Here is a 22,466-nt window from a genome sequence, read left to right as displayed (position 1 = left end):
AACGCATGCATACATATATGTTTGTGAGTACAGGCCCCTGTATCACACACACACACACACACACACACAAGGGGGCCTGTAGGCATGCAGGGGAGGTAGAGTGGCAGGCAGCTCCTTCTTGGTGCGCCTCAAATGAGCAATTTGTAAAGGGGACAGCACCTTGCTCAAGGGTGCCTCGACAGTGCTCCAGAGGTGAGGTACTTTTTTGGGGCGGGAGCGGAAATCGAACAGCTGATCTTAAATCATAGGACGACCCGCTCTACCGCCCACTTTACCGCTGAGCCACTGTTGCCCCAATGTTGTTGACAAGAATGACATTTATGCAAGCCTCCATTCAGCAGCTATGCATTTCTCAGTTAGTTTATTCCTTTAACAAATAATTTTCCAGAGAGAGTAGGCATGGTTTCAGTGGCTTGTTATCGTCCAGACACATGAACACTTTCTGGATAAATGTAAATGTGTGAGTGAAGAAGCACCACAAATGCATCAGCCAACCTGGGAAGCTCCCTCACAACAACGTCATCTTCTATCACAATGGATATACTCTCAGGGCTGAAGCCGATGGAATCAGTGGAGTCAGGAACCACCAAGAGGAGCGCTATTGGTGTGTCGGTGGTATCCATCTCATCCTCACCCTGCAACACACAAAAAAAATTCCAGAGGGATGTGACACAATCTTTGTTTGTAGAAAAATGTTATTCCTTATTATAATAATATATTAAAACCCCAGAAAAAAAACAAACAAAGAAGGCAATGTAAAAATGAAATATCAAATTTGAGGACTGCATTTAGATGCAGTGAACAAAAAAACCCAGACAATGGCAGGGTTTTCTGTTCATTTTTACAAATATATTCAGCTGAGTGGCACCATTGCACATAATATTCATACTTACATTACAGGTTTTGTAGAATTCAGTGTCATCCTGTCTGAGATACACCGTAAGTACACGAAGAGCCAGAGTGTGTCACATGTTGATGTCATGGTCTTCCTAGATTGAGAGGGACGAAAAATATTACAGAAATATTTTGTCAGCATACCCAGTCCATGTCAGTGGTATAACAATGTAATGCTTCAGTAATGTTAAAAATAGTAAATTATCTATGATTCAGCAGGATGATTGACTACAATCAAAGTATCACAAAACAATCACAAATTTAGTCAATGTTTGTAATCTGTAATGACAACACATTATGATCACAATTTCCCCATGGGAACAAATCAAACAAACTTACCTCCAAGTCATAAAATTCTCAGCATCTCTTGCAGTGCCTCTGCTCCCTTTCCAGTCCTTGAAGACTTCTGTCGATACAGTGCAGCTAGTTTTGGTGTGTATCGTTCAAGCTCACAGTAAAACTGGTTGCGTAGATTCACGTTTGTAATGCGGTGGAACTGCAAAAACCTGTACACATACACTGTATATTTAGGTGTAAAAACAATGTGGAGCTCTCAAACATTTTCAACTTGAAACGTATAATATTAATTACTTTTATTAATCACTAGTAATGAAAACAAACTATACAGTATTTACCTGTGACTGCATTCGCAATGCCAGCCAGTTCTCCAGGAATTCCCTCACCTGTGGACTTCTTTGAACGATGTGTTGCCGGGAAGGGCTAAGGTTGTGTGCATGAGCTTTTCTATCAGTATCTGATCTCTCTCAGTCTTTTCAGTCTTTTGTACTCTCATTTCCTCCAAAGTTTCCTCATTCTCTCCCATGGGAAAGTTGGGCAGGTAATTCACCTCAGCTCTTCTGGCTTTTTTGATGTTGGAATGGGGATGATCATTTTCAGGGTTGGTACGGCTCCTCTTGCCTGCATTGACAGTGACCTCCACGCAACCAGATCTGGACATTTTAGTCCGATAATTCCCCATCTTAAATTTCAAGGCCACCTTCCATCCATACCATCCATTTTTACTTCCTGGTTCTCTGACGCATAGATGAGCAGCTATTAGAGCTTTAATAGCCATACCCAGTTCCTTGTCGTGTGGATATAGCTTGAAGTTGTACATTGTTTCAGCCATGTTTTCCAGGATATTGTGTTTTTGGGCTCTGGTTAATTTCAGTGTCTTCCCAGAACTTTCAAAGGCAACATTTCCTTGAGCACATACATGCTCAACTTCATAAGAAAAAGTTGGCACAGGGAAACAATCTGGCCAATTCTTCTGACGCTGTCTTAAAGGCACATGTGGCAGTATGTCTGTATCAGAGCTACCAGTGGAGGATACATCGCTTTCAGATCTCACCACTTTCAGTGCACCTTTTTCAGGGAGCTCCTGAATGTCCATGAGAACACTGAGCTGTCCATTGAAGTCAGGATTCTCGTATTGAAGGGTAAAGTCACAGTCCAGCCTTGGCTTAAACCTGTCTTGCATTATATTCTTGAGCTCATCAACTGATTGTGGTTGCTCGGTTAGAATGAGCTTCATAGCAACATCTGTTGCAACACTTACACGGAGCACGAATTTCTGCGGAGCAGCCATATCTTGACATGTATTAATGTACTGTAACAAAAACAAAAACAGTAAATGAAGTTAGTTCGACTGTGATTAAGAATCATCTTTGAACAAAGTTATTAGCCATTTATCCTAAATGAACTGAAATTTCAGTGTAATAATATGAACCGTTTTAGTGTTAAGAGCAGTCTTCCATCTGTTCTGTATGCAGAGAGAGACAATGTGTCATTGAGCTCTTTTAAAAGGTGGACAGTCAAGTTCCCTGGTAAAAGTTCATATGATCTCAAATGCTCAATGTAATATGATGTGTGTCTCTTGCAAAGAAAGACAATTTGGTTATCAACAAGGAGAATCTGTTCAATTTTAGAAAACTGAGGCAATCCTCCCTCCTGTCCACGCCATAATCAGTTCCATCAACATTGACAACTGATGTGCTGTAAATCATGCTACTGTCTGTCATATGCTCAACAAATGCCTTTGCAACGTCAGGAAGCCCTGACACCATCACAGACGAGACGCTTGATGTCTGCTGGTGAGGTTTGAAGAAGAATGGGGCACTGAGAGAGTATGCCATCATGTGTTGGTGTGTGTTTGCTAATGTTTTAAAAACATTCTTGAAGTTTTGTGTCTCATGTAATCTCATTGTCCACAAGTGGACAAGAGTACGTATGAGGTCAGGGTAGTGTTCAGTGTAGTGATGCTTTGGTCTGAGTGTGAAATCAGGAAAAACCTCCTGCAGCATCTGTCTATGATCCTGTATCTTCATTTGCAGATACTGGATGGATTCATCAGTAAACACTGGGCAAATCATCAGCTCTGCTATGTCTTTCAAATCCATGAGTACACTCCATGCTCCATCGTCCTCAGGAACTTTACTACCAATGATCAATGGGAGTAGTCTGAGCAAAGTAGCACTTTCATGGCCATTGCCACCAACCGTGTTCTTGACCGTGAAGGTCTTTAGGATAGGCTTAAGGTCTGTCAACCTTGTCTGTGTGCTTGTAGTGGGAATGAGACAATTTTTCAGTTTAAATACTCCAGAGTGAAGTATTTATGATGGATCATTTTTGCAATACACAGCGCAAGCTCTACAGGCACAATGCCCTCAAGAAGATCGTGCAGGACATCTGGTGGGAAACCTGTGACTGTATGAAAATAGTGGGGACCTTGTCTCAGAACAGTCTCCCTGAACACCACTCTGACCCTGAGTAACCCCATTCAATGCAGGATCAACATCGACATCATGACTGGCTTTTGTTCGCACACTGAATTCTCCACTCCCAACATCATGAGCCTGAATTTGGTCTTTGATAGCTGTGCAGAATCTGCAGATATACCAAGCTCTGAAACACTTTGTAAATCCTGCTAATGCATGAGCTGCAAGATTATCAGCCACAACATACAAGACTGCTCCCTCTACCGCTTTACCAATAGACTCAATAAAAACACTGTCTTGCTCAAGAGTTTGGATGTCTCGTAACAGAGGACCAAACAATCTTTCATATCCAAACCACTGGACATCAGATGCCTTACATAATGCAGCTAACTGAAGCACATGCAATGATGATCAATATTTACTCAGCAGATCAGCAAATACCCAGTAGACTGAACATGGTTTATGGATCTTCCGTGATGTTAGATAGATAGATAGATAGATAGATAGATAGATACTTTATTAATCCCGGAGGAAATTGCATATATCCACTGCTCAGGCATTACTTAACAAATAATACTGGATAAACACCAGGAGAAAAGGAAACACTGACATCACAGGACATACCACAAGACATACATTACACTAACAGACAGGCACATGCAGCACTAACAGGACTTATATACTAAACTATAACTAAAAATATAAACAGTATAAAATTTAAAATATTACAGTATTAAAATATAAACAGTATAAAATAAAATCTAAACAGTATAAAATTGAATTAAAATATAAAAACAGTATAAAAAATAAATAAATAAATTATATATATATATATATATATATACAACAGTATAAAATTAAATTTAAATTAAATTAAATCCATTTTCAACCCCGTGCTGACCTCGCCACCTCCCCCCCGCTCCTCCTGAGAGAGTCATTGTACCCTCTGATGGCACGGGGCACGAAGGAGGACCTCAGCCTCTCTGTGGAGGCGCTGTGTGACAGCAGTCTGCCGCTGAAGGTGCTTCTCTGCTGGGAGAAGGTGGTGTGTAGGGGGTGGCTGGTGTTGTTCATGATGGCCTTAATTTTAGACATGGTCCTGCTCTCCAGAAGCATATCCACAGAGTCCAGGCTCAGCCCGACCACTGAGCCCGCTCTGCGGATGAGTCTGTTCAGACGGTCCATATCTCTTTTCCTGGCCCCCCCACCCCAACACACAATGGCGTATGACAGCACACTGGAGACTACGGACTGATAGAACATGAAAAGGAGCTTAGGACAGATGTTGAAGGAGGCCAGCCTCCTTAGGAAGTACATCCTGCTCTGCCCCTTCTTGTACACACAGTTGGAGTTTAGTGACCAGTCCAGTCTGCTGTCTAGCTGCAGTCCCAGGTACTTATAGTTTTCTACCACCTCCACCTCACTGCCATTGATGATCACCGGCTGTGGAGAGGGAGGTGCCCGCCGGAAATCCAGAACCATCTCCTTTGTCTTGGAGACGTTGAGCTGGAGCTGGTTCTGTTGGCACCACTCCACGAAGTCAGCCACCAATGCCCTGTACCCCCCCTCATCACCCTCCCGGATACATGCCACTATCGCGGTGTCATCGGAGTACTTCTGTATGTGGCATGTATCCGAGTTGTGCTTGAAGTCTGATGTGTAGAGGGTGAAGAGAATGGGGGATAGAACGGTCCCCTGTGGCGCCCCCGTGCTGCTGGTCACCATAGAAGACAAGCAGTCCCCCATACGGACGTACTGGGGTCTATCCGTTAGGTAGTCCGTAATCCAGCTCACGAGGTAGGGGTCCACAGCCATGGAGGTCAGTTTATCCTGCAGGAGCTGGGGCTGGATGGTGTTGAAGGCACTCGAAAAGTCGAAGAAGAGCACTCTGACGGCACAGCCCCGGCGTCCAGGTAGGAGAGTGTGCGGTGGAGGAGGTACATGACAGCATCGTCAACCCCAACCTTGGCCTGATAGGCAAACTGGAGAGGGTCCATAGCACCCTGCACCTGTGGACGCATGAGCTCCAGGACCAGTCGCTCTAGGGTCTTCATTACGTGGGAGGTAAGAGCGACCGGTCGGTGGTCGTTGAGCTCAGTAGGGCGTCCTTTCTTGGGTACAGGGACAATGCAGGAGGTCTTCCACAGTGACGGGACCCTCCCCAGCCGCAGACTGAGGTTGAACAATTGTTGCAGGGGGTCCCCTAGTTCCGAAGCACAGGCTCGGAGGAGTCTTGGGGAGACCTTATCTGGTCCAGCCGCCTTGTAGGGACGGAGCCTCCTCAGCGTTGTCGTCACCAGGTCTGCAGTGATGATGGTCTCGGTCGTGGTGGGAGCAGGAGGTTGTGGCGAGGTTGGAAGTCCAGTGGTTGAGGTGGGGCCGTTGAGCTTCGCAGTTCTTGGAGTGGGCTCGGGAGAAGTGGCAGGGGTGGAAGGAGAGGAAGCACAGGAGGAGGGAGCATCAGTGGAGCGGTCTGTAGGGCCAGGAGAGGCCTGTAGGCCAGGAGAGGTCTGTAGGCCAGGAGAGGCCTGGGACGAGGAGCCGGGAGTGGTGGGGGAGCTGAACCGATTGAAAAAGCTGTTAAGTTCATTCGCTCGTTCAATATTCCCCTCCACAGTGCTGCGCCCTTTCCCGTGTCCGGTGATGGTTCTCATCCCATTCCAGACCTCCCGCACTTGGTTGCGCCCCAGCTGCTTCTCCAGCTTCCTCCTGTACGCCTCCTTGGCCTCCCTCAGGCAGAGTCTCACTTCCTTCTGGGCCTTCCTCATCTCCTCCTCGTTCTTGCTCCTGAACGCCCGCTTCTTCCTGTTCAGGACAGCCTTGACTTCCTTTGTTACCCATGGTTTGTTGTTGGGGTAACACCTGATTGTCCTGACAGGGGCCACGGTGTCCACACAGAAGTTTATGTAGTCTGTAAAACACTGAGCTGCCCCCTCAATGTCCTCCCCATGTGAGCCCACAATAACATCCCAGTCGGTGATCTGGAAGCAGTTCCTCAGCATCTCCTCTGCTTCCGGGGACCACCTCCTGACCTGTCGTGTTGTTGCTGGCAGCCGTTTCACCAGCGGGATGTAGGTGGGCTGTAGGTACACTAGGTTATGGTCTGATTTACCTAGTGGGGGGAGGGGGGTGGCGGTGTATGCCTCCTTAGCATTAGCGTAGAACAGATCGATGGTTCTGTTCTTCCGTGTGGGACAGTCTACACACTGGACCATTGTGGGGAGAGATGAGTCCAAGGTGACGTGGTTAAAGTCACCGGTGATGATGACGAGCGCCTCCGGGTGCCGGGACCGAAGAGCAGAGGTGGTCCCACAGATGGTCTCTCGTGCAGTCTCAGGGTCCGCCCGTGGAGGGATGTAGACGGCGAGGACGATGACGTGTGAGAATTCACGCGCCAGGTAGTAGGGTCTGATGCTAACAGCTGTTAGCTCCAGGTCGCGGTTACACAGTGTTGATTTCACCGTCACATGTCCCGGATGGCACCATCTATCGTTGGTGTAGATGATTAATCCACCTCCTTTCTTCTTACCGGCGGTGTTCGTGTCCCGGTCCGCTCGGACGGAGGAGAAGCCGGTTAGTCGGACGTTAGCGTCCGGCACGTCGCCAGTTAGCCACGTCTCAGAGAACACCAACAAGCTGGTCTCCCGGTAGCGATGATCAGTCCTGCACAGCGCCGTCAGTTCGTCCACCTTGTTGGGTAGAGAGTTCACGTTCCCCATGATGACGGAGGGGACGGAGGGCTTGACTCTCCTCCGGTTAGCGGCTCTAGCTGTTCGTCTAGTCCTTTCAACTCGACCCGCTCGGCATCCGCGATATCTCCGTCGGAGCTCAGCGGGGATGAGATCGCGTGTTGCTGGGTCTCCTTTGACCCTCATGGACATCAACTCCTCCCTGGAGTACACTAGCATATTACTATACATTATATAATTTTACGTTAGAAAAATACACGCAGAAACATAGAAAAAAAACGCAAAATTATGCAAACAAACTCGCTCTGAGCAGAGGAAACTGCAGCCTGCTCGCGCATGCGCAGAAGAGTGATTTTGTGTTCCAAGTGGGTTTGCGATTTCAAGATCATCAATGTACAACAGGAGTGGTAGCTTCAGATCATCTAAGGAAGAGAATAACTCATTCTCCTTATAGTATGAGCCATCTTGGTGGCTCACGAAATAACCTTCTTGTGAGATCTTTGTTTCTTGAATTTTGTCCAGAATGTGTGTATGTTTAAACATTTTCTGAATCATGTCAAGAAGAGGAACATGGATTGTTGTGTTTCCTGGCTCCAGCACATACACCGGGTAGTTTTGCTCAACAAAATTTTCCTTCTTTTAGTTCAAGATAACTCTTTACCTTTAGCTGTGGCATTTACAAGAATGTTGCTTTCCAGAACAGCAGTAACTACATCATCTAGAGTATTTTCACTGGCAGTGATGTCATGATGTTCTAAGACTTCTCCAATTGATTGTTTGACTAGAGGCTGGGACAGGGAAAATATTTGTGCCAGATGTTCGACTATTTCCTGAGTCACCAGGTCAGACACATGAAGAATTGTTCTCATCTTTAAGAACAGCAATGCTAAACTTTGATGCAGCTGTGCTCTTAAATTGTCTGTGTCACATTGATTCTCTACCTCAACAGGGTCAAAGGTGTCAATGCTCTCACACTGAGCAGGTCCCTCCTCAACATTTTCACCAGCAGGTGTGCCTGGCGTACCATTATTTTGGCCACATAAAATGTCCATATCAAAATCTAAACTGCCTGCATGGTATCGGCTTTTGTGTGCATTGAAAGACGAGTACGCATTTGTGCTGTAACTGCAATTACTGTATGGGCATACTACCACCTCATGATTTCTTAAATGACTCCTTAAATGAGAAAATAGTAATGCCGCAGAAAATGTCTGTTTAACACCACACAAGGGACATGTAAAAAATGCACTTCTCCACTGTGATCCAGTCACATTTATTCTGCCTGTATCACTATGAAACCGTGGCAAATGTGTTTTAACCGCAGTAAATGATTGGAAAGTACAGATGCAGTCATTTTACAGGCATGGTAGAGTACCGACTCTTGAGAAGTGGTTATGGTGCAATTGATAATGCCTAAATAAGTTTGTACGTGTGTCCAAAGATACAGAGCACAGCTTGCACTTCCAATCTATTTACTCCTGCTACCTATAATTCAGACAAACATCAAAGTAGGTAACCAAAAAAAAAAGAAATAGAAAAAAGGTAACTACAAAGTTGGGAATTGGTGCAAATGGGTTTGCATACCTTGAACTGGTGCAGAAGCGGTCACACAAATCCTGCAGGGAGAGATTAAACAAACATAATTTAATTCCAAATCATGATGAATAACAATCAACTGGTGTTTTTAAATAAACAAATGCTTTACTCACCAACACTTGCTCACCATGGCAATCTGGTCATATCCAACCACACTATGGTACTATAACATAAGAGAAAGTACAAACTAATTATTGTTGCTTTAAGATGTAAGTGATTATGCCTAGTATGTTGACAATAAAGTTGACTATGACTACTATTTTTTAAATTCTTTATTGCCAAGACCAATTTTGTTAGATAGCTCTTCTCAACATATTAATCTATGCAATGTCTAATAAAAAACAAACTTTCTCATACTACTTTCATTAAAACATTTCACCGATATCTGAAACAAGTTGTCCTCTGCACATGTAACGGATGTGGATGGGCAGGCCAAGAAGAAAAATCACAAATTAGTTTTTATCTTATATTTTGATGTCCTGTTGGAGACAAGTTATTTAGTCTCCCCACGTCTTCTTTCTGCGCCTCTGCTTCTGGACATGCAAAAAACACATTTTACTCTCCAACATCTCCACATCGCGTTCAGTCACATGACCCGAAACTGTCTCAGTGCCAAAATCCTAGCTCGGGACAATTAACGGAATAAACTCAAAAAGAAACAAACGAAACCGCTAGTAACAGAGCAGCATTTTAACTTGTTGCTATTTTCCAGAGGTTACAGCGTGGACAGTTCAAATTTGAAGTTTAAATAGGAAAATAGCGGAGCAGAGCTCCCACACACAACCTACCCCCGGCAATGCAGCGCATCAGTGGGGGGGGGGGGGGGCTACAGAGACACGGGAGGTACAGGAGCTGCAAAGTGCGTTCAAGACAATGTCCGCGATTAACACAAAACCAAATAAGAAAAATACAGTGTTAATATAAAATTCACACAATCAATATAAATGAAAAATAAAATACTCAAAAATAAATGACGTTTTTAACGCCGTTACACTGCTGACAGTAACTTCATGGAGGGTAATTACTAAGTAAACTTTAGTATAAACTAGTTGGAAATGTGTAATATCGGAACACGTAAATTCCATGCATATATTCACAGCATCTAACAAAAGTATGTATTGAACTTTTGCCGAACTTTTGTATTCACCAGTTTTCTTTCAAATCCTGAAGTCGGGTCACAAAACACTGATAATTTTGCAACAGCACAGCAAAAAATGTCCGTTGTTGTACAGGTTTTTCGATGAATAAGAAAGTTTTTCCTCTTTTGTTCGCTCCATCGTATCCCATGCTCAGGTGCAGCCATCTTGAATTTTCCTGATACGTGCTCTGAACGGTTGGGTTTGGTGAAGTCAGACGTCACGTCCCCGGATGTAACGCTTGTTAATTTATACATTTTACTTAAAGTGACAGTGTTCACGTAGCATACTGAGTCCTGTGACATCAAAACTAGATCATTCGTTACGAAAACTTAATGTTTCAGTGTCGGGTGAACTAATGGACACACTTTTGATTTAGTTACCTGCAATAGTTATGAGCTTTGTAGTACTGTTCGGGTTTACAGTGTGGACATGTCCAAACCATCTCAGTCTGGCCTCTCTGACTTTATCTCCAAAACCTCGAAAATGTGCTTTCCCTCTGATATACTCATTCCTGATCCTATCCATCCTGGTCACTCCCAAAGAGAACCTCAGCATCTTCATATCTGCTACCTCCAGCTCTGTCTCCTGTCTTTTCCTCAGTGACACTGTCTCTAGACCAAACAACATCGCTGGTCTCAACACAGTTTTGTACAGAGTTCCTTTCATTTTAGCTGAAACTCCTCCATCACATATCACACCTGACACGTTTCTCCACCCGTTCCATCCTGCCTGTACACGCTTCTTCACCTCTTTTCCACACTCTCTATTGCTCTGGATTGCTGACCCTAAGTACTTACAATCCTCCACCTTCTTGATCTCTTTTTCCTGTAACCTCACCCTTCCACTTGGGTCCCTCTCATTCACTCACATGTACTCTGTCTTACTGCGGCTAACTTTAATTCCTCTCCTTTCCAGGACAAACCTCCACCTCTCTAGCTTCTCCTCCACTTGTTCCCTGCTCTCACTACAGATCACAATGTCATCTGCAAACATCATAGTCCATGGAGATTCCTGTCTAACCTTGTCTGTCAGCCTGTCCATCACCAAAATGAACAAGAAGGGGGTTGGAAATGATCCCTGATGCAGTCCCACCTCCACCTTGAACTCTTCTGTCACACCTACAGCACACCTCACCACTGTCTTAGTCTTCATACATGTCCTGCACTGCTCTAACATACTCCTCTGCCACTCCAGAATTCCTCATACAATACCACAGTTCCTCTCTGGGCACCCTGTCATAAGCTTTCTCCAGATCTACAAAAACACAATGCAGCTCCCTCTGGCCTTCTCTGTACTTCTCTATCAACATCCTCAAAGCAAATACTGCATCTGTGGTACTCTTTTTTAGCATTAAACCATACTGCTGCTCACAAATTCTCACTTCTGCCCTTAGTCTAGCTTCAACTACACTTTCCCACAACTTCATTGTATGGCTCATCAGCTTTATTCTTCTGTAGTTGCCACAACTGGGCACATCTCTCTTGTTCTTAAAAATGGTTACCAGCACACTTCTCCTCCATTCCGTAGGCACCTTTTCACAATCTAAGATCCTGTTGAACAAGCCAGTCAGAAACTCCACTGCCACCTCTCCTAGACACTTCCATACACCCAACGGTATATCATCAGGACCGAGTGCCTTTCAGAATCAGAATCAGAAAAAAGTTTATTGCCAGGTACACTTAAGTTTACCACACGAGGAACTTGATGTGGTGTCGGTACATTCAAAGGTGGAAGAGAAGCAATAAGGAATAATAAGGAATAATGAATGAACAAAAACAACAACTATTTATAATTTACATTACAGTGAGATATATATGATTGGTGTTTACAGGCGAGGAAAAGAAGTCCAAAGAGTAAACTGTCTTTGCAGAGTGGTGAGGGGTGAATGGTTACCTGGGGGGGGGCATTATTCATGAGTCTGACTGCAGTGGGGAAGAAGCTATTTTTGTGGCGTGAGGTCTTTGTCCGGATGCACCATAGGCTCTTGCCAGAGGGGAGGGTCTGGAACAGGTTGTGGCCGGGAAGAGAGGGGTCAGCAGCAATCCTGGCTGCAGGTCTGCGGGTCCGTGTATCGAACAGTTCCTGGAGGTGTGGAAGGCTGCAGCCGATCACCTTCTCCGCAGAGCGGATGACACGCTGCAGCTTGGCCTTGTCCCTGGCTGTGGCTGCAGCAAACCACACTGACATGGAGGATATGAGGATTGATTGAATGGTGGCAGTGTAGAAGTTCACCAGCATCTTCACAGGGAGGTGAAACATCTTCAGCTGCCGCAAGAAATACATCCTCTGCTGAGCCTTCTTGGTGAGGGAGCTGATGTTCTGCTCCCATTTGAGCTCCTGGGAGATGGTGGTGCCTAGGAAGCGGAAGGACTCTACAGGGGTCACTGGAGTGTCACAGATGATGACGGGAGGAAGGGCAGGAGGGTCTTTCCTGAAATCCACTATCATCTCCACTGTTTTAAGAGCGTTGAGCTCCAGGTTGTTCCTGCTGCACTATGATACCAGCCGGTCCAACTCAATTCTGTAGGCCGACTCATCCCCATCAGAGATGAGGCTGGTGAGGGTGGTGTCGTCAGCAAACTTCAGGAGTTTGACAGACGGTGACCAGATGTGCAGGAGTTGGTGTACAGGGAGAAGAGCAGTGGGGAAAGAACGCAGTCTTGAAGGGATCCAGTGCTGATAGTCCGGGTGTCGGAGACATGCTTCCCCAGCCTCACAAACTGCTGTCTGTCAGGAAGTCTGTAATCCACCTGCACATAGAGTCGGGCACGTTCACCTGGGAGAGCTTGTCATAGAGCAGAGCTGGGATGATTGTATTGAAAGCAGAGCTGAAGTCCACAAACAGAATCCTGGCGTAGGATCCTGGGGAGTCCAGGTGCTGGAGAACAAAGTGTAGCGCCATGTTTACAGCATCGTCTACGGATCTGTTGGCTCTGTAGGCGAACTGTAGAGGGGGTCCAGGAGGTTGCCAGTAATGTCCTTGAGATGGGTCAAGACAAGGCGCTCAAAGGACTTCATGACCACAGATGTCAGGGTCTGTAGTCGTTAAGTCCAGTGATCCTTGTCTTCTTGGGGACTTGGACAATGGCTGAAGTCTTGAAGCATGCTGGTACGTGGCAGGTCTCCAGTGAGGTGTTTAAGATGTGAGTGAACACTGGAGGCAATCTTCAAGGTGGAGGGAGAGACGGAGTCTGGGTCTGCAGCCTTGCGGTGGTTAAGTTGTTGGAAGAGACTCTTCACCTCTCTTTGATAAGGAAAGGTGTGGGAAGGGCGGGTGGCGCTGAGGTGTGGGGCTGTGAAGGACCAGATGAGACAGTGGGGGAGGGGATGGGGCTGCTGGCCAGTGGCTGGTTGTTGATAGAGTGGGGGGCTCTAGGCTTGTAATTGGTGATAGCCTTGAGCCCTCTCTAGACAGAGGCAGAGTCATTGGCTGAAAATTGTTCTTCCATTCTCTTACCATATGCAGATTTGGCTCTTCTCACCTCCTTACCAAATCTGTATTTGGCCTCCTTGTATCTGTCTCTGGCCCCACTTCTGAATTCAGCCTCCTTCTCTCACCTGAGCCTTCTGAGTGAACCAGGGTTTGTCATTGTTGTAGCTAATCCTGGTGTGTGTTGAGATGAGGCTGTCCTCACAGAAGGTGATGTAGGACGTCTCAGTGTCCGTGTACTCATCTAGGCTGTTGGTGGCAGACTCTTCATCCTCAAGGTGGCACGGTGTCGTAGTGGTTAGCACTGCTGCCTTACAGTAAAAAGGTCAGGGGTTCAAACCCCATCATTTCCAACATGGCCTTTCTGTGAAGAGTTTGCATGTTCTCTCCGTGTCTGAATGGATTTTCTCTGGGTTCTCCGGTTTCCCCCCATTATCAGGAAAAACCACGCGTCTAGGGAATATTAGGTCATGTTGGACCATAGTGGCTGCGCGCCCGGGGTGCAGCGGCTCTGGACCGTCGACCCATCTGGCCTTGAAATTTTGTTGTACCATCCCTGTGTGTATAATGACAAATAAAGAAAATTTGACTTTTTGACTTTTTCAATGCCCTCCTCACTTCGTCCTGACTAATCTTTGCTACTTCCTGATCCACAATAGCCACCTCTTCCAGTTTTTGTTCTCTGTCATTTTCTTCGTTCATCAACTCTTCGATGTATTCTTTCCATCTACCCATCGTACTACTGGCACCTGTCGGTACACTTCCATCCCTGTCCTTAATCACCATAACCTGCTGCATGTCCTTCCCATCTCTATCTCTGTCTTGCCAACCAGTACAGATCAGTCTCTCCATCCTTACTGTCCAACCTAGCATACAAGTCATCATAAGCCCCTTGTTTGGCATTTGCTACTTCTACTTTCACCTTACGCTGCATTTCTCTGTACTCCTGTCTACTCTCCTCAGTCCTCTCAGTGTCCAACTTCTTCTTAGCTAACCTCTTTCTCTGTATATACCCCTGTACCTCCTCATTCCACCAAGTCTCCTTATCTTCTTTCCTTCCAGATGATACACCAAGTACTGTCCTACCTGTCTCCCTGATCACATTAGCTGTAGTTGTCCAGTCATCTGGAAGCACCTCCTGACCCCCCAGAGCCTGTCTTAACTCCTTCCTAAAAGTCATCCAACACTCTTCCTTTTTCAGCTTCCACCGTTTTGTCCTCTGCTCTGCCTTTGCCCTGCCTTTGCTCTCTTCATCTTCTTCACCACCAGAGTCATCCAACATGCCTCCATCCTATGCTGTTTGGCTACACTCTCACTTACTACTACATTGCAGTCACTGATCTCCTTTAGATTACACTGTTGTAGTATTGAATTAGTAGTCGTTAAGACTATAAATACTAAATTCAGTCTACCCACTGAATACACAGGTCAGGGCCCAGAACAAACTGGACAAGAGGCTCGCATTTAAAACAGGAATTTACAATTTATTAAAACAGGTTACTGAGTTAAAACCTAATTTGAAAACGATTAAAAGTCCGACACCTAAAATTACAGGGCAGGCCAATGAGACAAGCATAAAGCCACACAGTATAAAAACACCTGATAGGTACTGGCACCACAAAACAGCCTGTAATCAGTGGTAGGTCGCACGAAAGTACCCAAAGGCTTCACAATCTAGAGCCCAAAACACACAATAAAATACTGAGAGTCACTGCAGACACAACACAATGCACACGTTACGATGCCAATTAAAAGGCAAGGCACTCCAAAGAATAAAATATAGAATAAATAAGGCAATGACTCAAAACGATAAAAAGGGAGGGTTACTAGATAAATGGAGCCTTGCGCCTCCCCTTGATTCTACCACTCTCAAATAATTATACCTGTTGGTACAGGTGATGATACCTATGCCCTCGTAATGTGTCAGATAAAATAAAAATAAAATTATAAAAAGGGAAATAAAACAAAGGCCCGTAACTAAAATACTAGGGAAAGAACAGTGACAGTCATTATACAATTTCCTCCGGGATTAATAAAGTATCTATCTATCTATCTATCTATCCATCCATCCATCCATCCATCCATCCATCCATCCATCCATCCATCCATCCATCCATCCATCCATCCATCCATCCATCCATCCATCCATCCATCCATCCATCCATCCATCCATCCATCCATCACACTTGTGGATAATTCTATAAAAATGAACAGGAAATTAGAATACATTAATTCATACATTTTCTAAAAACCATATTCATTCATAAAACAGTCCAACAAATGAGCGTTACTTGGCTTCATCCGGCAACTTGATCACACTAAGGTGTGGCTGAGGTGTGTGTCTGCCGCCGCACTAACCAATACTAAAAAAGAATGGCATTTATTAAAATAAACACAGGTGGCTGGAAGCATGGTGAACAATAACTCCTTAAAAACCCCAGTTCTTAGCTGTCCCATAGTCAGTGCATTTATATCAGGGCATGTTATGAGCTGTCATCATTTGCAAAGCTAGGACTACTCTTTAAAACACTAAAGTCACATATATCGCTAAGCAATATTTGGCGTGATTTCCTACACCACTGCTGCACTTACACATGTGACGTCTGCTGCCGTTATTAGAGAGAGAGCGAGATCGTTGTTACCAGTGTGCTTAAATAGCTTCCCCTGGGTCCTAAAGGTATCCCTGCTACACTGTCTACACAAGATGTAGTTTACCTGTGTGCTCCTACCTCCACTCCTATAGGTTACCCTATGTTCCTGCCTTTTCTGGAAGGAAGTAGTCACTATAGCCGTTTCCATCCTTTTTGCAAAGTCAAATACCATCTGCACGGATCTCTATCAATCTGCCAGAGATAAATGTTTCCACTATCGAGAAAGGGATTTCATGTTGCATCACTTTAAGGCAGCACCAAATCAGAATCTGTACCTGAGCAACAATAAACAATGTCTGAGTCAGCGTCTTTCTGTTAGAAGAGATGAAGAGCTGAGATGAAGTTGATTTGAGATGCAATCAAGTCCTTCTCATATACAGAGAGACACACTCACACTCACGAGCACACATGCATACATACACTAACGGTGTGTGAGTAAACGTGAACAGACTGCTGTTGGTTGATTGACATCCACCTGACTGTTTTGGTGCACCTACCAGGTGAGACATCTTGTAGAGCCCCACCCATATTCTCCTGAGCAGAATCTCTTTATTTAGTTAATGTTTAACTGTTTGACAGTAAACTGAGACTCAGGTAGCCTTTTGTTTTATTAGTCTGTCTGCTGGTCAGTGTGTGCTCTGATTGGCTAGCATGCGACAAGTATGGTTTTGGTGGATCAATGGTTAACAGTGAACAGACAATCTCACCCATCCAGTCTCTGAACTAAAGCTGCAGTGAACAGCCGTTAATAGAAGAATGCCCTGAACTGGTCAGTTAGATACCAGTGACCTCATTACACATTGTCCTGCGTCATGTGACCTGCTATTTAGGATAGTCTGGTGTTTCACATTTAAACTAACAAGTTAAATACAATAATAATAATAATAATAATAATAATAATAATACAGTATCACTTTAGATAGAACCCTTCATCCGTAAGTGTCAAATTAATCGTGTGTCATGCATGTCTGTCTGTGTGGGTGTGTGTGTGTGAGTAAGACTATAGATCAGAGCGAGTGCATAGGTAGATCAAAGCTAGTGCTTAGATCTACCTATGCACTAGCTCTGATCTAGGGTCTTACTCACACTGGCCTTCTCTCTCTCTCTCTCTCTCTCTCTCTCTCTCTCTCTCTCTCTCTCTCTCTCTCTCTCTCTCTGTGTATGTGTGTGTGTGTGTGTGTGTGTGTGTGTGTGTGTAAACGCTATGAAGTGGGTCAATCTGGGCAGTAGGGGGTTAATCTGTCTATGATTGTTAATCTCTAACCACAGTCAACGCTGCAGCCTTCACACCCTGACATGAACACACCTCATAGTTTACTGGTGAACCAATCAGCTGTTAGCGTGGAGTGGCTCTTGTGTCCTGTGGGGCAGGGTGTTGGTTCTGTGCTCATTATGTGGTGTCTCAGCAGACATGAAGGTAGATCCCATGAAGTCTGCCCATCTCCCTAGTGTGTTTGTGTGTGTGTGTGTTTCTTCTATATTAAGGTACAGCAGTAACCTAAATCAGAAGCTTTTAGCTATTTACTGTACTCTGTGAAACTCTTAATTTTCACTCAGACTGGTACTCTGTTGGTGATGATCAATTTTAATTAAAATTGACAAACGTTGATAGTGATTACTTACTGGTAATCCTTTTTTAAAACCTAACAGCTGTTAAAGCAACAATTTAAAATAAAAACTTTTGAACAGTGTTTCCTGAAAGAGGAAATACGTAGTATTACAGATGAAGGTAAAACTCTAACATAGTGCTTTACTCTGTGGTGAGAATATCAACACAACTCTATGATGGGTTATCTGGATGTACTGGATTACACGTTGAGACCAGATGGTGCATCGCTACCCCATATTTCTGGGGTTGTCATGTCAGCATTTTCGGCATGAATGAATTCATTAATTAAGTTCTAAAACCTGTTTGACCAGCAGTTCAGAACCCACACAGTAAATCTATTATGGTTAAAAACAGATAAAACACAGAAACTACACCTGTTTGCTCACTGGAGAGGCTGGAATTGGAATTCTAGAATTTGGATTTCATCCGGCCCAACGAATGCAGCTTTCTACAATGAATGACTTGTTAGCTTAGTAGCATAACATTGGAGCAACAGGACCAGTCCAGCCCACTGGATTCTGTTCCACACCCACCAGCTGTTGAGACAAATGTTGTCCATCACGTCATAAATCCACCCACAAGACAAGTTGTCAAATTGTCTATCTTTGTTTACTACACCATTAACCTTCTATATAAATGAGCTTTTCCACTTTGATAATATTGTAATAAAGACAGACCGTCTACCTAACTTACTTTACATAAAATGATGAATTGCTCGTATCTGCAGGAATATACCAATATTATATGTCATCCTCATAAAATGTAAATCCATTTCCCCAGTAGGTTTAGAAATCTGCATGGTGTTTTAAATTTGCATTCCAGAGAGGAAAGCAAAAACACAGTATATACAGTATATTTATGGATTATCTTCAAGAGATTGATGAATAGAACACATTTTTATTTATCTGTTCATTCAATGTATTTGTTTTCACATGTTTAAATGTCTTTGCCTCGTAACTCACTAAAATGATATTTTTGAACACCTTCTTTGTATATAATAGATTAATAACAAGGCAGTCAGTGACTGCAACATTCCACAACTTACCCTGACCTACTTTCAAGGTAGGTCAGGGTACCCTGATAGTAGTACCTGACAAGTGCATAGAGTAGTGCATATGGAAAAGGCCAGTGTAAGACTATAGATCAAAACTAGTGCATAGGTAGATCAAAGCACTAGCTTTGATCTAGGGTCTTACTCACACTGGCCTTCTCCCTCGTTTTTCTATCCTATCCGGTTCCTGAGTGTACAAAGTTGAAATTTGACTGTGACCTACTTTCCTCAAGATCAAGGTCATCATCTCACTTTCATCCCCTTTGCTGCCCGAGTAATTTTCTATTTGCAACGGTTGCGAAGATATTTATTGGACAAACGAACAAACGGATGGACGAAAACACAAACACTGAGAATCACAATACATCACTGCTTTGAAGCGGGATGTAATTATATTGTTTTTCTATGATGCAAATTCATGTCCATGAACAAGACAGATGTCAGGGAGTGAATCTGAAAGCTGAAACCTGCATCGCAGTTATATTCACTTAGTGAGGTTACTGTATTAGATCTACCATACTGAAGAACAATGTATTCTCCATTATTATTATTACATCCTGCTTCAAAGCGGTGATGTATTGTAATTGTCAGTGTTCGCGTGTTTGTCCGTTCGTTTGTTCGTCCGTCTGTTTGTTCGTATGTACACCAAATATCTTTGCAACCGTTGCAGATAGAAAAATTAAACAAAAAGAGGAGGTTTATGGATGTAGTGAAAGAAGATATGAAAGGTAGTTGTGTGGGAAAAAGAGGATGCAAAAGACATGGTTAGATGGAGGCAACTGATTCACTGTGGCGACCCCTGAAGGGAAAAGCCAAAAGGCGAATAAGATCAGTTTGAAGCGGGATGTAATAATATAGAATGAGATGGTCTTTCCTCAGCAACATAAACAAATTCTGAAGAAATCAGTTTTTGGAAAGTGCAAATGATTCAGCTATTGGTCAGGCAGATTATTATTTAGTTCATAGTATTTAGTTCAGTTTCCATCATGGGTAGTCTAAAAATTAAACGTGCACGAAGGCAAGAGATTTGGAGTGCATATTCCAGCTGTGGTGCCAGTAACTCTAAAGGTGGTATAGAATAATAAAAATAAAAACAGTGGTTCTGTGTAGGCATTGGGTTGCTGATAAAAATACCAGTCTCTTGCCATGTCTTTGAGGCAGGTCATATTTGCTACTGCATTTATTATCGTGTTTTGCACCTTGTTTTTGTCACAGTGGACAGGGACACCTCTTGGACAAGAAGTTCACCAGTGTGAAAGGCATTCTATTGTTGTGCTGTAACTTTAGCAGAACTCTTGTTCTCTTTCTCTCACCGCCTTCACCTCTCACTTTACCTCTCCTTGGTTACCGTGGGAACTGCAAAACAAAGCCTGAGGCTTCACGGGATGTTTTGAACTCTATATCCTCTGGCTTACCATCTATACCCATGCACACCCTCGCTGAATGGCTTGTAATACTCAGTGTAGGCATTAGTGTAGGTGGAAATGTGTGTGTTATAGGAGGTTACAGGAGGAGTGTTACCGGCTGACTTCAGGTTCTTTCTGCTTTGTGTCTGTGGTGGTAGAGGCCAACAACTGAGTCTACACAAAGACTTCTAATGTTCCCATGTGTCAAAAAGAAAAGAGAAAGAAGTTATTATGGAGGAAGGAACGGGCTTCCATGTTTCTCTCCTGCTTTGAAAACCTTAGCTCTTTGCCAAGAACAATATGTTTGTTCTTTTTTGCTAGTAGGAGAATCATCAGATCCACACATCTCACATCAATTGAATTACACGGCCCACTAGTGAATAGGCAAATGAGCTGTTTGTAGATCAGTCATTTATAAAATCAGCTTACGTTTTCCTCACGACTCAGGCGCTGTGAGCCTCAAACATTCCTTCAGCTTTCATTCAGACCTGAGCCGATGCTTATTTAACCATCAACATGTTTGTTGTTGGTCGAGGTGAAAACTGATATGTTTTTTAATATTTCATGAATTTCCTTGTTGTAACATTAAGACCAGGTTAACTCTAGTTCATGAACACGTGAACCAAAGCCCCTCAATGTTACGGTAGATCTTAACACCCAGTGGCTCAGCTTAACTCTCGATTCCTGTTAGCTGTTAGCTACTAGCTGTTAGCTGTCAGCCATTAGCCGCTAGCTATTGTGTTGATCTCAGATTAGTGGGCCATTGATATAGGCCTCACTCACTTTTGCTGTGTGTGTGCGCGCGTGCATGTGTGTGTCTGTGTGTAAATGGGTCATGTAGCAGGGCCAATTGATTCCTTGTCAGTTTTAGGTTTTCGATCCTGCTGGTGATTATGCTGCAGGAGAATGTCTATAGATCTGATCACAAACACAAACACACACACACACACACACACACACACACACACACACACACACACACACACACACACACACACACACACTCAGACTCAGACAAAGTGTATTTAGGATAGACCTTGTCCTTCACCTTCCTCTGTCTCAGTAATAAAAGTGTGTGAAGGGACACGCTGCTTCTGAACACAATACTGTCTACATCCCAGCTCTACAGGAAGCAGGATGCAGGTGTTGGGAACCACAAGTCTAATCTGTAACAATCCTCAGGCTCCTTAGACCTGAGCCACTGCATGAGGTCCTTCCACAGTTCTGTCTGAAAAATAATCCATTTGCATGTTTTGCATGCTGGGTGTTAATTATGTTGGCTCAGAGAGTTCAAATGAACTGTACTATTAAATCACACACACACCAATAGACTAAATATATGCAGATTAAAGAACGAAAGCTTCTCTCCTCAGTGCTGCACGTGTGCAGCACCGAGGAGGAACTTGTACAGGACGGAGTGTGAGGATGCTGTTGGGGAAACACTACTTGTTGCCATGGTGAAGCCACTAAATGCAGCTGGTGCCTGCAGGACTCGGTTTCATCCCACACCCAAACCACATCAATACCTCCCTGACTTATGAACCCACTTTAACTATTGTAATCAGTTAATGGTTATGTCAGCAGGTTCAAACATAAACTCTACCACACAACGTGCTTCTGAATAAAGGCACAGCAGTCAGTTTGACATTAGATGAATGAAAGAAGAAGAAGATGTTTTTGATTTTTGCAAAAACACTTTAATCTCATTCACACATTTTGCAGTTTTACATTAGACGAAAGCATTTAAGTGCCTCAGAAGATCTTTTGCAAAAAAAACAAACTCCAATCACATTTAACATTTACAACATTTAGAACATTTAGAACATTTTACAATTTTTCATTAGATGAAATTTCAAAAACACTTAACACTCAAAAACATTAAACACCAAGAAACAAAGGGAATTACAATATAAAAATTAGTGCATTATAACAGGAAGTTTGCAAAAGTGAGGTGGTCATCAACTAAAGTGCATAGGACATTTTTGTAACACCAGATGTTCCTAAAGTTATTCAGGTCTTTTGTCAATTTATAGAAACCAAATTCTAGTTTTAAGCGACATCTGATGTTACAGCAAAAAACAGTAGCTGCTTCTTGAACGGTATTGTTTTCAATTTTCCTTTTCCTGGTCACATAAATTGCAAGTTTTGCCTCCCCAGAAATAAAATTTAAAAGCTGACACTTTCTCTGATTCGATCTATTGTACCCAGCACCGTAGATGCATTTCCTGATACTAAAGTTTTCATTGAACAAGTTAAAAACATTCGTTAGAAGAGTGAAGAGCAC

The 22,466-nt window shown here is 43.7% G+C and overlaps 1 protein-coding gene across 5 annotated transcripts in view; it reads left to right on the top strand.

Moving 5' to 3' along the window:
- Positions 1-22,466, top strand: part of ccdc88c (coiled-coil domain containing 88C) — an 81,852-nt gene that overhangs the window by 6,000 nt on the left and 53,386 nt on the right. The window lies entirely within an intron of this gene.

This window comes from Antennarius striatus, chromosome 17 (genome assembly GCF_040054535.1).
Source record: "Antennarius striatus isolate MH-2024 chromosome 17, ASM4005453v1, whole genome shotgun sequence".
NCBI lineage: Eukaryota > Metazoa > Chordata > Actinopteri > Lophiiformes > Antennariidae > Antennarius > Antennarius striatus.
The sequence above is the reverse complement of the archived record's forward strand: the minus strand, read 5'-3'. Positions and strand labels throughout refer to the sequence as shown.